The sequence below is a fragment of the Eptatretus burgeri genome, chromosome 7 (assembly GCF_056783735.1).
Source record: "Eptatretus burgeri isolate ZD-2024b chromosome 7, Ebu_testis_v1, whole genome shotgun sequence".
Classification (NCBI taxonomy): Eukaryota; Metazoa; Chordata; class Myxini; order Myxiniformes; family Myxinidae; genus Eptatretus; species Eptatretus burgeri.
The window spans coordinates 21,725,792-21,745,651 of record NC_140967.1 but is presented as its reverse complement, the minus strand read 5'-3'; the positions used below and the strand labels follow the sequence as shown (position 1 = coordinate 21,745,651).

Genomic DNA, 19,860 nt, shown 5'->3' with positions numbered 1-19,860 from the left:
CCTCCCCACTCGTAAAGTAAACAAGTGGTTCCCAAGTTATGGCCATCTATTTACCAAACCAATGACAGGACACGGTGCTATGATGTCACAATTGGCGTCACAATTCTTCTTCTTCGTTTGATATGACGTCACAATTGATGCTGGGGACCTGAGTATGTGCCTTTTCAAGGTTTGATATCGTTGTCCTTCATCCGTTTCAGCTGTTTCCCAAGTGTTTCCCAAGTTATGGCCATTTATTTACCAAACCAATGACAGATCACGATGCTTTTTTTTTTTGCACGTACGGGCATGCACCAGTCTTATAAAAGGGAGTTTTCAACATTTCCAGCGAAAGGGGCAAGGCATGCACACGTCACGTAACCGGTCATATGATCTTCATTATTCGCAGAAACAACACAAACAAGGGAAAGGAATGGACGTGTTCCCTTCATCGTTATTTATTTATTAGTCGTTCTGAACTCTTCTACAGCAGCAGCTCGATGTGTCTGCAAACACTCAACACTATTAACATATTATTAAGTATACATACGATATAGTCAACAGTGTTAACGCAGATTTCAAACTTCCTTTGGGAAGATAAAATGTTGGCTTTCGTGGAGGTGATATCATATTGAAGTGATTGCAGTATGAAGCAAACATTACTTTAAAAAATCTTTAAACTTCACTGAATATTGAATTAAACTCAGCAAAGTCAGAGTGAAGAAAACAACACGAAAAATATAATAACGCTGATAGAAAATGAGAGAGAGAGAGTGAAACTCGAGAAAGAAAATCGTCACAATACACGAGGTAAACAAAGCTTGCTGACGTGTGTGACGTCAGTCGAGCGGCAGCAAGAGGGAGGGGCTGCTGTGGTCTGACGTAATGGTGACGTCACTCGCCCGCTTGCTCGCTTTGTCACCGCCTTGTTGACGGGACTTCTGAGGGGATTTTGCAGTTCCGGCTGCAGGGCTGGTTTCGCCGAGCGGTTTCGCTCCCCGTCCCTCTCCGTCCCTCTCCGTCCCTCTCCGTCCCTCTCCGGCCCTCTCCGGTCCTCCTCGGTCTTCCCCGTCCCTCATTGGGTTGTGCCGTCCGGATTGTCCCGGCGGACGGCTCTGTGTGCTCGCCGTTTCAACATGGTTCTGTCATGAGAGCCGCTGCAGCTCGAAGGGAAACGCTGTCGGGAAGTGACGCCGGAGGTTGTGATTTAAAGCGAGGTGGGTTTGAAGTCTCCTCTTCACTTCCTCTCTCTCTCTCCCTCTTTTCTTCATTCACCTCGTTCCCTAACAGCTTCTCCTCATTCACCTCCCCCACCTCGTCCCCTTCCTCCGAGCACGACGCCCCCCACCCCCACCTGGAGAGAGACGTCCAGTTGGATGTGTTGTGGTTAACTGGCTAAACGAGAGGTGGATAAAGTGTAGGAAAAAGAAGGAAGAGGTGGGTAAAGGTGGAGGGAGTCCATCATGACCTGGGGATGGGAAGATGGGAAGATGGGAAACGTGGAGACGCGGATGGAATTTGTCGATGTTGGGGGAGAAACCAAGGACAGCTGTGTGGGGTTTGAGGGATGTTCAAAGTGCAATTCCACGAACTGTTGAAGTATATAAAAATGGCAGGAGTGTGTGTCAGTGTGTGTATGTGTTTGTGTTTGTGTTTGTGTTTGTGTGTCAGTGTGTGTTTGTGTGTAAGTGTGTGTGTGTGTGTGTGTGTGTGTGTGTCAGTGTTTGTGTGTCAGTGTTTGTGTGTCAGTGTTTGTGTGTCTGTGTGTGTGTGTCTGTGTTTGTGTGTCAGTGTGTGTCAGTGTGTTTGTGTGTCGGTGTGTATCAGTGTGTTTGTGTGTCAGTACGTGTGTGTGTGTGTGTGTGTGTGTGTGTGTGTGTTTGTGTGTCAGTGTGTGTCAGTGTGTTTGTGTGTCGGTGTGTATCAGTGTGTTTGTGTGTCAGTACGTGTGTGTGTGTGTGTGTGTTTGTGTGTCAGTGTGTGTCAGTGTGTTTGTGTGTCGGTGTGTATCAGTGTGTTTGTGTGTCAGTACGTGTGTGTGTTTGTCAGTGTGTTTGTGTGTCAGTGTTTGTGTCTGTGTGTGTGTGTGTGTGTGTGTGTGTGTGTGTGTGTGTGTGTGTGTGTGTGTGTGTGTGTGTGTGTGTGTGTGTGTGTGTGTGTGTGTGTGTGTGTGTGATAGAGACGATGCGATTATTTGTTGATAAGTTCCCCATTTTGGGACCCATTATGTTTTCATAGTTTTGGTATGGAGAGTGGGTTGAGTGTGGTAAGGAAGGAGTACATTTTCTGGAGTGTCACAGTCGTGGGTTTTAGTCCAAAAAAAAAATGGTTTGGTCGGGGTCTTGTCCTGCAATATTTATTTATTTCGATGATCCAAAGAGTGGTTTTGTGCTCTTTATTATAAGTATCTGTAACAGTTGTGGTCTTTCATGATGGCATGACGTTAAAGTACGGTAGTGCTTCAATCTACAATAGTTATTTGAGGGACCTGAATATTTTAGCATTTCGGCAAGTCTTATGGACACTCAGCTGAGGTCACATGGACACTCAGTTTGGATCATATAGGCAAGTGTTCTGAACATCAGGCTAAGATCATACAGGAAAGTCATGTGGACACCCGGCTTCGGTCATATGGGCAAGTGTTCTGAACATCGGGCTAAAATCATATAGGCAAGTCATATGGACATCAGGCTCAGATCATATGTATACGAGGCTAAGAACATGTCCACCAAGTTAAGATGTAGGCAAGGCGCATGTATACTTCCAGGTTAAGATCATGTAGGCAGGTCATATAACAATAGGCCAACATCATGTCGGCAAGTCATATGTATACGAGGCTTAGATCATACAGGCAAGTTATATGTATATACGGTGAAGATCATGTAGGCAAGCCACATGTATACTACCAGGCTAAGTTCAACACAATTTCACCCACTTTAGAATATTGACTTAACATTGCTCGGATCGAAACCCGAGCCTGCATGGTAAGACTCGTGTGAGGACTGCATGATAAAGTTATACCTTTGTTCTACTTCACATCTGATTACTTGTACATTTATATGATCCCCGTATACATTGTTCTCTGTGCTTAATATGACAAAAAAAGTTTTTAATCCTGCGCAGCAGTGTACTTGTGGTTTGTTAGGTGTTTATGCAGTTGGAGATTGAAGGGAGTTTTCGGTTTGTCGAGTGACTCATTTGGAAGGAAGACTTAACTTAGTAGTCCTTCAAGCGAGGTAAACATGCCAGGCCCGTGGGATTGAAAGACTTTCTACATAATGTTGAAGCACATCTTACTGATTGATAACTACAGTATTTTTCAACTTGTGCTGAGGTACACCTTGGCAGAAGTAGAGCCCATGTCATGCAGTGGTCGACAATTTAATATGGATTACATCCGTTATACAACACCCTGCAAATGGAGTTTGAGCAGTGGTCGTCCGCCTGTCTGCAGAACTTTCTGTATCAGTTTCTGTAAGTTGTGTTCGTCCCGTAAATTCTCAAAAGATTTCAACACATGAGAAGTGTATGCCTTAGGCCACAGAGGCCAGCGTTCACTACAGGCCAATAAACACGTCCTGGTGCTGATGATTCAGCGCCGGCCCGCATTCCTTTATGACGTCGGTGCCTCTGGGCTGTTTTTGCGGTGTATGGTCCGGGGGAGACTGCTCCTGTCGTTCCGCGTGTGGCACATTCAGCCACTGCTTATAGTTCTATCAGTGCAGAATGACCTGCATACCCAGCTCGACAGCAACCATCACACCCATGTAGCTCGCAACTTGTCTGAAAGGGCATAATTGAATGGTCTGCAGAGTTTTACATTTTCTCGAGCTTTGAAATGTTGCTTTCATCGTAATGATTATGGCTAACTGTAATAATCCTTCAATGATTCAATTTTAATAATTAAAATCCTTCAAGAACATGCTTTTATGAGTCGCAGTCGTTTTGCTTTTTACTCTTTAAAAATGCCTGTAAACCGGGGGGGGGGGGGGAATTGTCTGAATGTGGTGACATTTGATCGTGAAATCGCAAATACAATGTTCTTCACAAGTCCTCTCGGAGGTTGGGTTATTTTGGACAGGGATCGACAAAATACAAACTCTGGATGTGTTATCTCCGTCGCCCTGAATTCTAAATTGGCGTCGCCATTAGTCGAACGTCAAGCCCGGCCAGCCGTTTCTTGAAAGACGTGCACTAAAAAAAAAGTTTCCCAACCAACTCGATAAGAAGGTGGGAATAATTGTGGTCGATCTACAAATTGCAAACATACAAATTTGCAGTAGATTCACACAGTGCACGCACACACACACACACACACACACACACACACACACACACACACACACACACACACACACACACACACACACACACACACACACACACACACACACACACACACACACACACACACACACACACACACACACACACACACACACACACACATACATTGTCGACCTTTTGACCCTCTGATCCACCCCTTCTCCCATTCCTCGTATGTAATATGTATCTTGTAGACAAACTGCAGTTGAAGTGTTTGCACAGGGGTTAGATTGAAACATGTTACCCCGTGCACGTGAAGCAATTGGTTCATGTCCGTCTGTCCGTCCTTCCATCCGATCAGTTTATGATTGAGGAAGAACTCATTTCAATCGAAGATTATGTTTTGAACATTAATCGGAAGACGAGTCTGTCGTTGAACAGTACTTTGGCTCTGAATTTGTCTCGATCGCACGTGCGCAGAGAGGAGCGAGGTCATTGCTTGGCAGTCGAGCAAAATGGGAAATAATAGGAAAATTACTGTTTTTAGAGGATAACCCAAACTCTCAGACTACCCTTGAGGCTCATCTATCCCTCGATACCCTACACAATGGATATGATGTTTTTTATTGATTTCCGAATTCAAAAGTGGGTAAATTTGCGATTACAAGTCAAAATCTTCTTATTCAGATTAGCTGTGACGTCGCATCAGGAAGTTGACCCTCATATCCGTACTGTCTCCGTCCGGGTTACGTACGCGGTACGATTTAACTCAAACGGTGAATATTTTTCGATTTTTCCACAAATATGCCGAGTCGATGCATCCTTGTTGCTTGTATAGGAATACAAAGCGAGACGGTTTCATGCTACACCAATGGCCGAAAAATATCCTAAGTTTGCCAGAAATTGGACGAGGTTTGTCCGAAATACCCGAGTGTGGATCGGGCCGAGAAAATGTTCGCTTTTGTGCTTCGAACATTTAACAGAGCGCTGTTATGAAACAACAGATATGGCTAGATCTTGTGATTATCTGCCACGACAGAGACGATGCCATCCCCACAAAGTTGCAGAAGAAACGGCCGTCGCTCGAAACTGTAACACCATCTCTTCCCATCTTCCAGTACATGTTCACGGGCGATTTCAGCGGTGAATCAAACACCTGTTGCCATTGCCCAGCAGTTACCACAAGAGCACCTGAAAATAATTATCTATTATTATCAACACATTTATGCAAGTCAAGTGAACCACCATCTATTTATAGTGGAGAGGATGTATGTATGTACCATCATCTACTCCGAGAGGATTTGACCGAGGATGCTAAAACTTTCAGGGTCCCTCCTCCACCCCTCTACCCCCTCCACAATCCACCATCAACCTTCACCCCACAATACCCACCACCATACAATCCCACACCACCCCCTCCTCCTCCTCCTCCTCCTCCACAATCCCCCATCCACTGGGGCGGGACATTGACACCTCATGGACATGACGGTGGGACACGGTACAGGCACGTACCCAAATGGCATCCAGCAGTTCCCCATGAACCAAAGCACGTTCTGGGCTTCCCACACTGCCCTCCTCCACACTATGGGCTTTCTGCTCCTCTCAGGACAAGCTTTTTGGACAAGGACGAGTTCTTTGGCAACTCTGTCCCATACACCTGCACTTCTGTCCTCTTATCTCCTCCTTCTTCATCTCACTCTGCACTCTGGTCCTTGTCCTTGCGGGAGAAAGCTCAGCTTTGAGCACCTTTTTCCTCACGTCTCTTCTCGTGCACTTCTATCCTCTCCTTCATCATATCACTTTCTCCCCGTCTCGGCTCTTGCGAGCCTCCTCCTTATTGGTCCACGATGCAGACTGGAAAATGCCTCGTCATTCTGAGGGAACTTACAATGCAGCCCCCACCCCTCCCTTCACTTGCCCAAGGCCGTGGCGAGAGTCCCCACTCCCTCCGTTGTGTGTATGCATCAATCGTACAGTCCTCACTGTATCATGCCTGCGAGCTGTTCCGGACCCCACCATGTACGTGAAAAGCGCCACACCTCATGCCACGAACATGCGTGTGAGAATGGACACATTCCCATGCGGTAAAGGTAATCCGATTGACCCGAAGGATTAACGACCACAGATGGACTGAACGTGCCCAATTAAGCAATGCACAAATGGAGTGAAAACTGTGAGGGATGCTGCCAGACCGAGGAATGGCCGTGGGGCCGAAGGTAAGACCGATAGGGTGAAGGAGGGAAGATTGAAAGTTGCAGAGGGAGGAAAGGAAGATGTCACACTGGAGAAACACAAACTAACCAACTCGTCCACCTAAACAACCCCTCGACAAGGGACCAAGGACCATCTACACATAGACTAATGAAATAACTTATCCTCGGGTCACCTACGTGTCCATGTATGCTCTTCCCCTGGGGTACGTTTTCAAAACCGTAAAATATGTATATATATATATGTTTTTTTCTAAATAATTAGTGGCATGTGAGTGGATGAAGAAGAGGCCGCCGATTATGGCTATGCATGTTGCTGATTGACGCTGCGTTTTATGTTGATCGATTAAAGTCTCCATCTCCTAAACTGCGGCTCAACATCATCTTCTTCCAGTGTGTAAGGGTGGTTGGTGTGTAAGACTGCTTCTGGATTTTGAAACTATCTTCAAAATCGTTATTTTATTAAAATTGAAGTACTGTGCTGTATATACTTGACTGCTGTGTGGGATATCATGTTTTATGAACACACTTAAAAAAAAAAATTATTTTATTTATTTATTTATTTATTTATTTATTTTGCACCAGCATTTTGCGGAGGTTGATATGTGTAGCTCATAGCTTTGGCTCCAAGCGAAACCAAGAGTGCAATGCAATTAACCTTTTTAATGATAGGTTAACTTAACCTTTTTCTGTCACTTGGGACGGGTCCTGTTACCTGTGTCATAATAATCTAATATATGTATTGCTTGAAGTAGCTGGATTTCTTAGTCATCCTGTCCCTCTGTCTGTCACACTCTTTTCGCTGGGACGTCGTTACGTATAGCGCGCTAGGTTCAGCCTCTACGGATGTGCACATCATCCCGGCTTCCAGCTCCCAACCCGTCCCGTCACTTCGCTGATGACATTTGAATACCATAAATCATATAGCTGACACTCATAGGAGACAGGCTGAATGCCAGATGCGAGGTGTCGGGATGACGTATTTAGTAAGATGGCAGTGTAGTAAGACGGTGTTACATCTGGGACGTCATTACGGCGTTACATCTCGCCCTAGGCTAGGCCTTTATGTATTATGTATTGTGCATGTTTCAATGGGAATTGCATTTTGCATCGAGAAAAAAAAAGACGGAAAATCTGATCTCTAGGAACATAAAACAAATTCATAATATTGTTTTTTGGCAAATAAGTATGCATGTTACTAAAATTAACACTGGTTTGTTAGCGGCAGGAAACAAAATTCTTCTGGAATAAAAAATTGTAAATATTGATTGGCAATAAACTATATGATTCAACTGTAAGATATTTTGTTATGGACCGGGGGTCAGTGGCGAGGACAACCGCTAGACGGAGCAGTTGGGCCATCACCCATCGAACACCGGAATGGAAAGGTCGTCACCCCAGATAACTCCGGAGTCGACGGGTCGCTTAAAGGACCGTGGTCGCCAATATTTCGACGGCGTGAGGTAGGGTCCACTTGTCTATTCCAATTTACCTAAGTCCCCACGCCGTCTAACTACCGGGGAAGCCACACCCTCGGCCGACTTTGTCCGAACCGAGTCGCTGTTACCGACTCGGATCCGGCGTAACCGAGCGGAAGTTACCAAAGCCGCGCCGGACCAAATGAACAATTTATGGCACAAACGGTCTCATTATTTCTCAAGCCCGCACCATGCTAGGTCAATGGCAGAAAAGACAGGCAACGAGCGGGTACATTTAACAGGGGATTTATTTTACAATGGGGAGGGGGAGACAGAGCAGAGTTATCATGAATATGCAGGCAATGAACAATCAACACTTACACAATTTCTACCCATAGGACGGCGCCACCACAGACACGCACACACCAAAAGAAAATGTACCCGGGTGGTCTTTATTTCGACCCTCACAGCCAAGGGGATAGACAGGCTGGAGGTCAGAGTTTGGCCGGGTACCTGGCCGCCTCGTGCAGTTACACCGACTCCAACCCACCACGGTGGGACTCGAACCCAACGAGCACCACGGTCCTGGCTGCCATGACCACCACCACCACGATGAACCCCGGAAAAGACCACAGACCAAGACCGCAGACGACGACGATTGCAGACCAAAAGACCAAAGGGCAAAGAGAAAAAAGCCCAGACGACGACGACTACCAACGACGCACACCGAGAGCAATGGCGACCCCTTTCTCCTCCGCCAATTCCAACCCAACTCCAGCAAACACTCAGGGGAGCCCAGCGATTCTTATCCCTCTCCCGGACGGGGTGGGGTGACCGGTCCCCTGAGGTAATCTTTGCCCTGATTGGACAGGGTTTCGTGGGGTGATGTGCCGGCTATCCGTGATTGGGCAGGGGGGAACCCCCTCCTTTCCTGGGCAGAGTCGGTGTTCTGAGGGGAGGAAACCTCCGCCCACGTCCGTGGTCAAACGGACGTGGGCAATGGCGTCGATGGTGCGAAGAAGTGAAGGATTGATTTGTTGGCGTTGGGTATTGCAAAAATCTAACTAAAAAGAAACCTCGCAGCGCACACATGTAATTCCCTTTAGACATAGGGACGGGACCCTAACTATAAACACATACTTATCGAAATAACTAAGCTGAGGGACTGCTGCCTGTTTGTGTGCAAATGGCTTCGAGATTTGGATATATATATATATATATATATATATATATATATATATATATATATATATATGTATATATATATATATGTATATATATATATATATGTATATATATATATATATATATATATATATATATATATATATATATATATATATATATATATATATATATATATATATATGTATATATATGTATATATATGTATATATACACGCACGCACGCACACACATTATGTTATTCTTCTACCATCAGCGAATTGAGGGTTCAATGCTCGTGTCTTTGTAATTCAGCGAATGCTCATTTTCCTACGCATGATATATGCACAAGTTCTCCCACGAGCCTCAGATGACCGTTAGAAAAAAATGTTTCCTGTACTCCGGCTTATCTAGCACATCCAGATGGCATTGACATTAAAAAGTTTTATTTATTTATTTATTTAATCTCCATATTCAAAATTGAAGAGTGGATGATGATTCTTACAGGTATTATTTGGAGCCCACCTAAGTTGCCTTGACAACATGATGGGCCTTTTCTTTAACCAGCTGCAACCCCTGTGAGCTTGGTTCATCTGTGATTGTACTTGGTAATATTCTCCAGGATTTTGATCCAGCTATGATAGAGCAGTGATGTACATACAAGTAGGGTCCAGCGATGTATCGATATAATTTTTCATATCGGTATTCCCGGGATTGGAATTTTGAATATACCCGGTATATCACCAACAAATCGAAGAAAGGTATACTTGCAATGTTTAAATACCGTACATGATTTTAAAAGTTTTGATGCACTCGACATCTCGGCTAAACATGGAACGGGAACAGTGAAACTTGTGACGTCAAGACGTAACAAGAAGTACGTACAGTATGTTTTAACTTTTAACCCTCAGCATCCGACCACCCATGCAAGCAATCACGTTTTTCTTCGCCCTCGTGGCTGGTTTTAAAGCAATTGCCAATTGGTTATTACTTATATGAATCAGGTGTGCTTTAGAAAACCTGTGTCGAGTGAGTGATCAGTGATACCGGTATTTAAGCGATACGGGTACAGTGTTCCATGATAGTCACACTTGTATGGAAATGGATTCCGACCCGTGTCGATTCCCAATACAGATCTCGCTTTAAAACAAATTTTTTAATACAAGTTGAAGTTAGAAGTAAAATAACCATTCTCATCATGGGGGGGGGGGGGGGAGAGGAAAGCCCCGTGTGGGAATACTTTGAAAAATTACAGTGTCAATGATGTGCACGTCATATATGAATACATATTTTTGGACCCTGCATCAAAAAACAATTATTAAATTTTTTATTTTATTTTATTAATAATATCAATATATCGATATGATCCCCCCAACTGGAATACCATAAAACTGGTGGAGCTTTATGGTAGTGGTGTTTATTCCCAGCCTGATGCCCTTGTGATTCCTGATGGGACTGGTGTGCACACTTGTCTTTAAGATGTCTTGCCTAGGTTTGTATCTCAGCCTAGCGATAAACTGTCATCCCGGTGTTTCACAGGCAGGGTGATTCATCAACGTGTGTGCCGTCCCTCGGATGGACGTTAAACTTGGCGTCCCGTCTACCAGCATTAGTTAGTGGGTGTTGAAGACCTCACGGTGTCCATCTCGAAGAATAGGTGAGATATCTCTGGCACCATGGCCAAATTCCAAATTTCTGCCTTTATCTTAGTCGAACGTCAGTCCTGGCCAGCCGGTTCATGAAAGATTTCGGCCATGCTTCCCCCCAGCCAACCCCACAAGCACATGGGAATGATCGTGGCTGTTAAAGAAGTCTATATCTGACATTTGAGCAAAACTTTGGTCTGCCCAAGAGAGGCCACAACTAATAGTGAGCGAGGTGCAAAATTTTGAGAGATTGAAGTTCTTTCATTGACTGATTAAATTATCGAAGTAAATAGGTGGGTTCGTTTGTCAATCTTTCGTAGAGACACTTCAAGATTGAGGGTTAGATGAGAATGTTCCAAGTGTTAGACCAGGAACTGATCTTTTCTGAGTCAACAAAGAGGGAAACCGTTGCTGCCGGCCTGTTTGGGATGTGCAATTGTACAATGGAGGGTTTTTTTCATAACTATGGAGATGTTAAGTCTTACTAGGAAAATGACTCTGCCCAGGATACTGCCTTCGGGAATTCTTGCCTCCTCTGTCAGAGGTTAGAGAGTTAGATGAGAACTCTGTGCTTTTGTTGATGTGCCAAAATTTTGGTGCATTCGAGTCTTAATATATTTCGGTTCATTTAAATAGTCTGCTGTGGTTCGGAGGCCATGAATGCAAAAAAAACTAGAGGGGGAGTCGGGGAGCACTCGGTAGAGTGCAAAACCTCCGCCGCCAATACTGCTGGGTCACTTAAGTGAACCTGATATCCTATTCATTGTAGGTCAAAACAGATCAGACTCTACTGAACCACGATTGAATAAATTAAACGAGATTGACGCGCATGTAGAAATGCCCCCCCCAAAAAAAATCGATTTTTGAAAAAAAAGTTGCAAAATTTGTTTTTTTCTCTAACAAATTTTTTTGGGGTTGGAAATCACTTAAAACATGTAGAAATGCAAAAAAAAAAAAAAATTCAAATATTTTTCAAATAAAATCGAATTTTTTTTTGAAAAAAAGTTGCAAAATTTTGTTTTTTTTTTTTCTCGAACAAATTATTTTTTTTGGGGTTGGAAATCACTTAAAACATGTAGAAATGCAAAAACAAAAATTCAAATATTTTTTTCAAAATGGCCGCCATAGCGGCCATATTGGACTTTGGACCAAATCCAAAATCTAATGGTATGATCCTTGGACCAAGTCCAAAATCTAATGGCATGATCCTTGGACCATACCTAATCCCCCCACCAAGTTTCGTCGAAATCCGTCCAGGAGTTTTTCCGTAATACTGTTCACAAACAAACAAACAAACAAACAAACAAACAGACAGGGGTGAAAACAGTAACCTCCGTCCATCTTCGATGGCCGAGGTTAAAAAAAATATTAAGGGGAGTTAAGCACATCAATCAAACCCAGGTCTGGGTGGGGGGGGGTGGATGTATATATATATATATATGTATATATATATATATATATATATATATATATTCCATTAATTATAATATGGGAAGAGGAAACCAATTTGGATGAAGTAAGATGAAACTGAGCTGTTTCAGTTTTTATTTTATTTTATTTCTATTTTGAAAGCAAATGTGCAGAACAACATCATATTAATGCAGACTGACAAACAGGCACCTACACAACAAAGTGAAATCTTTCTTACTTGCCAGCTTTACCAGTTTGTTTGTACTCTTGTTTTCACCCTCCTTCAAATTGCTTACTGTCTGTCTGAATGCTCCACCTTCGATCAGTTTTCCACATGTCAGCAACTTTCCTTGTGATATACTTCTTAGACTGCATTACTTCGACCCTTACATTTTTTTTTTCTCTTCAGAAGGTGCGGGAGGCATTATGTTTTTGTGTTCTCCGTGCGTGCGCAGCAGATTTTTCGTTACAATGATGACTTGTGAAATGCTTGAGGTATTTTGATCAAACTTGGTATAAGTTTGTACTATGACGCAAAGATTAACTGATTAGATGTTGGGGTCAAAAGGCTGAAGGTCTCTGGTCATGTGGCCTTAAATTGAAAATCTTTCTCATAACAATATCTTGTGAACCACAGAAGGGTTTTCAACCAAATTTGACCAAAGTATGAACCGATTCAATATTGGGTTCAACAGGTCAAAGGTCATGTGCCTTTTGCAAATCATAACTCCAGTTTGGGACATCTGATGTTTTCTCTCTTTTACTTACCTCTCTTTTCTTTCTCATGTCACATTTAATTACCTCCACTACCGAAGGTGTATAAAGGTTATGTTTTCACCCCTGCCTGCCTGTTTGTTTGTTTGTTTGTCTGTCTGCACGATATCTCAAAAAGTTATGGATGAATTTGGACGAAACTTGGTGGACAGGTTGGGTGTGTGATGGACAAATTTATTAGATTTTGGTGAAGATCTGAATCCAGATATGAAAATTTTGTAAGTGGTTCTTTAACAAAGTGAGTGATGGGCCAAAAACGATACATAGCATGATATTTCAAAACGTTGTTTACAATTTATGACAAAAACTAGATGGATGAGTTGGTAGGTGGCAGGAACAAGCTGATTCGATTTTTGTTAAGGTCTGGATCCAGATCCGGTCTATCAGTGGGATACAAAGCATAAACTGTTCAGCCTGTCAGAGGTTTGCGTTCGACCGAGCGCTGTTCTGGTGTTGCTGCGATAACTTGTGAACCACTGAATGGATTCTTACCAAACTTGGTGCAAAGGTGTTTTATGATGTAAAGATGAACTGCTTCGATTTTGGGTTCAAAGGATGAAAGGTCATGTGACCTTTCGTTAAAAGTAGCAGATTTTAGTTTCCACGATGGCAGCACCAACGCTCTGCACAGAGTATGGTCCCAATGGATGGATGGATAACTAGTGAACCGCTGAAGGGATTTTGACCAAACTTGGCTCAACTATTGACTGTAATACAAAGATGAACTGATTTGATTTTAGATTCGACATCCTGGCAAAGGTCAGATTATGAGCCCATTGAAAATCATTTTGTAGACCATAACTTGAGTTGGAACCATCTGATATTGTGTCTCTTCTACATGTCTTTTGTTTTTTATCTCTCTCTCTCTCTCTCTGGACCTTTAATTTTTATTGTGACCTTTAATTGAGATCAAATGTAACAGTGGGTTGACATCCCATTGACATTTGTGTCAAGTTGTACTTTATAGTTTTAATTCTTAACTGAAACCTAGTGAGTTGTAATTTTTTCCCCCACAAAATTGAATACAATAAAACCTCCAATATCGCAGGGGTTAGGTTCCTGGAAAATGCCACGATAGATAAAACCGTGATCGTGGAAACCAAGGGCCAAAGGGAAGAGGGGGGTTCAGTTCCGAGACTTTGAGAAAATATCAAGGTAGATTGATGGCAGCCAGAAATATACCCATTACAATTGAAATAAACACGTAAATAAAATACATACAGTTTAAATGAATCAAAAACACAAGAGTTTTCCCTTTTTTAATTTATTACAAAACAGTGAGGTGGGTGAGGTCGTAAGAGGTGACCAGGGTTGGCGTCAGGAAGGACATCCGGCCATAAAACATTGCCTCAAGAAGGGAACCATGATTGCATGGAGCCCGCAAACAGCTCACCCCTTCTCAGCAGGGAAAAATGGCTGTAAAAAGGCTGTTTTTTAGTGAGGTGGGTGAGGGTAGATATCTTACGAACTTGCACTGTACTCTGTCGTAAATCGAAAAAAACAAGATTTAGCTCGGGATGATGTTAGAGGGGGGAGGGTGGAGTGTAGCGGGGAAGGGGTGAGCGGGGACAGGTGAGTGGAAAAGCAGCATTAGCTTTACGTGGAAGGTGCCAGCAGCATTGCCACAACACGCAATGGGGAATGGTAACACGATCCTTAATTAATCACCTTACTTACCTTGAACTACAATCTTCCTTGCTTGGAGACCAAGGTACGAGATTGCATCGTCTTCCAGTATAATCCCGTCTCATCAGTGTTTAAAACCTGCTCCGTCATAAATCCCTTGACCCCTCGATTTAGTTTCATGAGATGGTGTTTGAGAATGGGGGTTTGAATCTGGGTGTCGGAAATTAAGGGTTCAGTAATTAGGTTCGAATACGGAGTTGGAAAATGAAGGTTTGGTAATGGGTTTAAAGAAAAATTAAGGTTTCGGAATAAGGAAGCGCACAATGGGAAAGGTTCCACCGACAATCGTTGATCCCGTATAAATGACGGCCCTTACAGATGCCGCATTTTCACCTCGAACCACCGTCAAACCTTTCTCTGCCTTTTGGCACGACTAACTTTACCCATAACTTTACATTTGGACTCATTAAAAACGATGCACAGAAACACCGCAAGGCTTGTAATGGGAGGTAATTGTACCCCTACTGGACACAAACGATGAATCGTCTCGGCTTGAAAACCGCGATTGATTGAAATGAAATCCCGCGATAACGAAATCGGAACAATAGGTTGCCCGTGATTGGGCGAAACCCGCGATATTATGACCTGTGATGTTTGAGGCTTTACTGTATATTTTTTGCACAAACTATAATGGGTGATTGCATTTTCTCTCCAGCTAAAAGCTGTTGTGTACACCAAGTGTGTTTGCTCTTCTCTTGCTCCTTTTTGGATTTTCTCTCATCTCACTTTCACTCTCCTCTGCTTCGTTGCTTAAAAAAAAAAAAAATCATAGAAGCTCTTATTTTGTTCCTATAATTATAAGCACGTGCCAGTAATGATGTGGTTGGCCTGTTCGTGTTCCAATCTGCAAGTAATGATCGACTGGGTTTGGTTGTTAGTGTTCTTAAAATAACATACAGCATGTTAACATCATTAGGACCAAACGAGACAAATTTTTGTAAAAATGACATTCTAATCAATGTAATGTATAATGTATTTGAGAAATATTTTTGCCAGTTTTCCTAAACTGCTTATTTTCATTTTCAAGGACCAATGAGTAACTTTACTTGCCAAAGATTTCTGCATTAGTGTACTTCCCTAGGCCTTGCAAAATGGAGCATTTCACCATCTGCTGCCTATTTACCCCCATTTTCAGCAGATTGGTCATTTTTTTTTGTTTTAGACAGAGTTCCACATGTCCGGTACAGCCGATGCTCGGCGACTTGGTATGGCATCTGTTACACTGGGTGCACTGTCCTCATGGATGTCCTGCTTCGATGAGTTCCAATTTAAACTGTTCGAGTAATTTATATCTAGACTTGCTTCCTCATTTTATAGATGCTTTTGCTTGTTTAATAGTGTAAATTGAGCAAACGTTTATTTCGGGACGAGCAATTGGTTAGTGTGTTACTTTTTATATGTGTGAAGCTTTCCCGAGGTCATTAATTGAGCCTTAGTTTAACTCGGAACTACTTTCTACAGGAATGTTGGCCTGCTGGTCTTCCCATCTGAAGCACTGGTTCATGATTCATGGAAGCAACATATTCATGAAATGTGTTCATCCATTGTTTACTATTCTCCTTGTAATTCGTGTAAAGGTACACCGATGTCTACTGTCATTGTCACACATGTGATTTATGTCATGCTCTTCCACCATTTATTCCATTTATGTCATGCTCAGCAGGGCCGAGGGGACACCCAGTTTAACGTCCATCTGAGGGACTGCACACATTGATGGCCTCGCCCTCCCTGTGAGACACCAGGATGACATTTTATAGCTGGGCTGAGATTCAAACTCAGCCTTGATGGCTCAGAGGCGATTGTGCATACCTCTCGGTCATCCTACTAGCATCTTTTTTGTGGATGATTTTGACCTTTTCCCAACTTGACTTTTTGGGGGGAAGGGGGAGGGGTTTAAGTCAATACCGGTCCATTCCACCTGGCAAATGCTACCATCTTTCTGCTCCAAGGCCATAGTTTTGTTGTCGTCGTTCCAGCTGTGTCATTGTCTTGTGTCCATAAAGCAGGTGCCTGTTTTTCAGTTGTTTTTTTTAAACTTTATTTATTTATTTTCTTTCTGTTATATGACAACTTCCGGGCAATTTGGATTATGCATAGTTCAGAAATAAAGGTACATCCAACCAAAAAAAATCATACCTTGACCTACCCTACCAACTTTGTAACAAGCAACACACCTCAAGTCCCAGGTACCGTTTAATCTGCTACCCAACAGACTTTTTCAGGCCAAAAGATACTGTACGTACTACACACGCTGCACATGCATTAGTTTACACAATATTATTTGCTTATCTGGAATTTAAATTCCAGATAAGGTATTGTCATCGTGCACCGTCCGTCCATCCATCTTCTATTTCAACTTTTCCGACCAAACCGCTGGGCCGATCCGGCTGAAATTTGGCAGCAACGTTCCGCTCCTGACTGGTAATGGGGATTGCAAATCTCGTTCCGGTCACATGACTTCAAGTCGGTCAAAATTGCCAACTTAGTAAATTTCTTCGAAAGTCTGCTTCTCCAGATCCACCAGGCAGAATGCTACCAAATTACGATCGCAACGTTAGCTCAGGGTAGGGATGTTAAATTACAGAGTTTATAGCGATCACGTGACCGGTGTGTCGAAATGGCCGGCTGAGTCAATTTTTGGGAAAATCGCATAAATTCCTTCAAAAAAATCTTCTTTTTCCGACTCACCACTCAAAATGCCACCAAATTTGGGTTACAACATTAGGACAAGGTCCGGATAAGCTGCAGGTCCAGTGGTCCTATTTTTGTATGCACTATATTACTTTATGCACTATTAGTTTACACACTTATTATATGTACTATATTATTATTGTTTTGCACTGTACAATTGGTGCACAGTGTACTATACCACACACACACACACACACACACACACACACACACACACACACACACACACACACACACACACACACACACACACACTCACACACACACACACACACACACACACACACACACACACACACACACACCACGTCTGTCAAATAATCATGCAATAATCGTTTGATGTAGATGAATGACCAATACTTCATTAGAAATGTCTGAGATGGGAGGTTTGCTGTTGAGCATATTACCGAGTATTTAAATTTCACGAAGTTTCATCTAATTTTAAATTGCAAGTCTGCTCTGGCTCTTTACCTTGAACCTTTTTGCCCATGGCCATTATTTAGCAGCACAGGCGTGCCTCCACAAATGATGCAACTCGTCAGCCAGCGACTGCATACAAATGAATACATGTACTGCATGTAATACGCAGACAAAACTTTTTCTCTTCTTGTTGTATGTTATTTAGAATTCAGCTGTTGCAATGTGTGAGTTTGAAATAGCAGATTATTGAAGGTACGTCAAAGTTCCAAATCATTTTGTTACTCTGACTGCAAATATAACGTAGTATTGGTCCTTTTCGACTGTTTTCATTTTGTAGTTTTCCAGATATTTTCACCAAAACATGGAGCTTCGTTTGGTTTTCTACTTCTTTTTCATTTCAGTTAGTTAACAAAGGTATAAATTGTATATAATGCTCTATCCATTACATGACCAGACCCAGTGATGTAACTGGTAGAGCATCCACTCAAGAGTCTGGAAGGTCGGCAGTTTGAACCCGACCTCGATTAAGTCATACCGCAGACTTTGAAAATTGTACGTGCTGCTTCTTCGCTCAATGGTCAGCATTTAAAAAGACAGAGCATGGAAAAACAACCATTGCACATGCTTGATGGGCTTGTTGGCCTTGTCATGTGTTGAAGTTCCTTGTGAGGGAACTCATATTAAATTGATACACTTGTCAGTCTACCACAATCAAATTTGGCAAGGGCACCTGCTTAATAGCTGACTTTTGCAAAATATCCCACGTGATGATTTAAATAGATAAATAAAATTAAATTCCCAGCCAAGTGAAAGATGTCTGGCTTAACATTCCCTTTTTAAGATGCGAAGGATGATTTTGTCGGCCATCTAATTTTGTTCAATTTCGATACAAAACAGCTGGGCGATTACCACAATATTGCTGACCTATCCCGTTCGTCCTTGAGATACATCTGGTATTTTTTGTATTATGTAGAAATTTCTGTTTTCAAATCTAAAACTTTCCTCTGCAGCAATCTTAATTATTTATTTATCTTGAAAGTAGCTTGAACAAAGTGTCCTTGTAGTCTTGTTCTTGGTCTATTCAGTTTATATCTATATACAGGGTGTACTAAAAATTACCACAATTTGTGTCATTGTCATGGTCATGTGCATGTAGTATTCTGTTGTATCATACAGAATTTTTTTTTTGTGTATGCATGTATAATACAATATATATATATATATATATATATATATATATATATATATATATATATATATATATATATATATATATATATATATATATACACATAATTTTTCACAATTATTTCTCCATTTCTTTACTTTGATCGAAGTCATTAACAGAACAATTGTGTATTCAAAGCCTGAACTTTATTGGTGGTTTCATAAATAATGATTATAATTATTAAGTTTTATTGTACGAGTCCGGTTTCTGTACAAGACTGAAGTGACGGGTAAAAATCCCACAAACTCTGTGGGGCCGAATGACCAAGAGAAGGAAATGCAGAAACTTGCAATACGGGACTTTAGAAATGACGTAATCTGCCCCAGAATGCTTGGCGCACATGCGCAGAGACTCCTAGAAAATAGTGATCTTCGGGGCATGTGAACTTCCTAATAGTGTGTGTGAGCACGATGAGGATTGTTATCTAAAATAGCTCATGGAGCTTATAAAAGAAGCTGAAAATACTTGGGAAAGTACCCGAGAGAAAGCTGGATGTGCTTCTGCTCAAAAAAATCGTTGGAGGGATACAACCAATCTGGTTTGCATGCTTCTGAACACCCATTGGAAGATCATTATCTGGGGCTTGTGAATGCACAGGGTAAGTTTAAAATCAACTTTTAAATGATGATATGTACTAGTAGTCATGTTTGGGGGAGGGTTGCAGGGAGTGGGTGATGTGAGGGCTTTTATAAGTACAGTATATTGTTTGTTTGGTTCTGGTCCGCAGGAGAAATTGTACCACATTTTTGCATCTTTTTACTAAAAGGAGAAGAGAGTGTGCGTATGTGCATGATGTCTGCTTCTCTTAACAGGAAATGATAGGAACTCGACACCTCTCATCGACGGATATTTCTCGTATTTCCTATATTTTTGAATCCGATTTGCTTCCAGGAACAGAGCAATTATGGTTAACCCTTTTGAAATTGCCGCTCTTTTGTTTAAATGGTAGAAATTATGTTTAAAAGACT

At 42.2% G+C, this 19,860-nt stretch overlaps 1 protein-coding gene across 2 annotated transcripts in view; it reads left to right on the top strand.

Moving 5' to 3' along the window:
• The first annotated feature begins 848 nt into the window (after positions 1–848).
• SERTAD2 (SERTA domain containing 2) overlaps positions 849–19,860 on the top strand; it is a 46,266-nt gene continuing 27,254 nt past the window's right edge. The window contains exon 1 of one of the 2 annotated variants that reach the window (XM_085887650.1): positions 849–1,196. The gene's annotated coding sequence lies outside the window, so the exon portion shown is untranslated. The remainder of the gene's footprint in view (positions 1,197–19,860) is intronic. The other variant, XM_085887648.1, reaches the window with a different exon arrangement.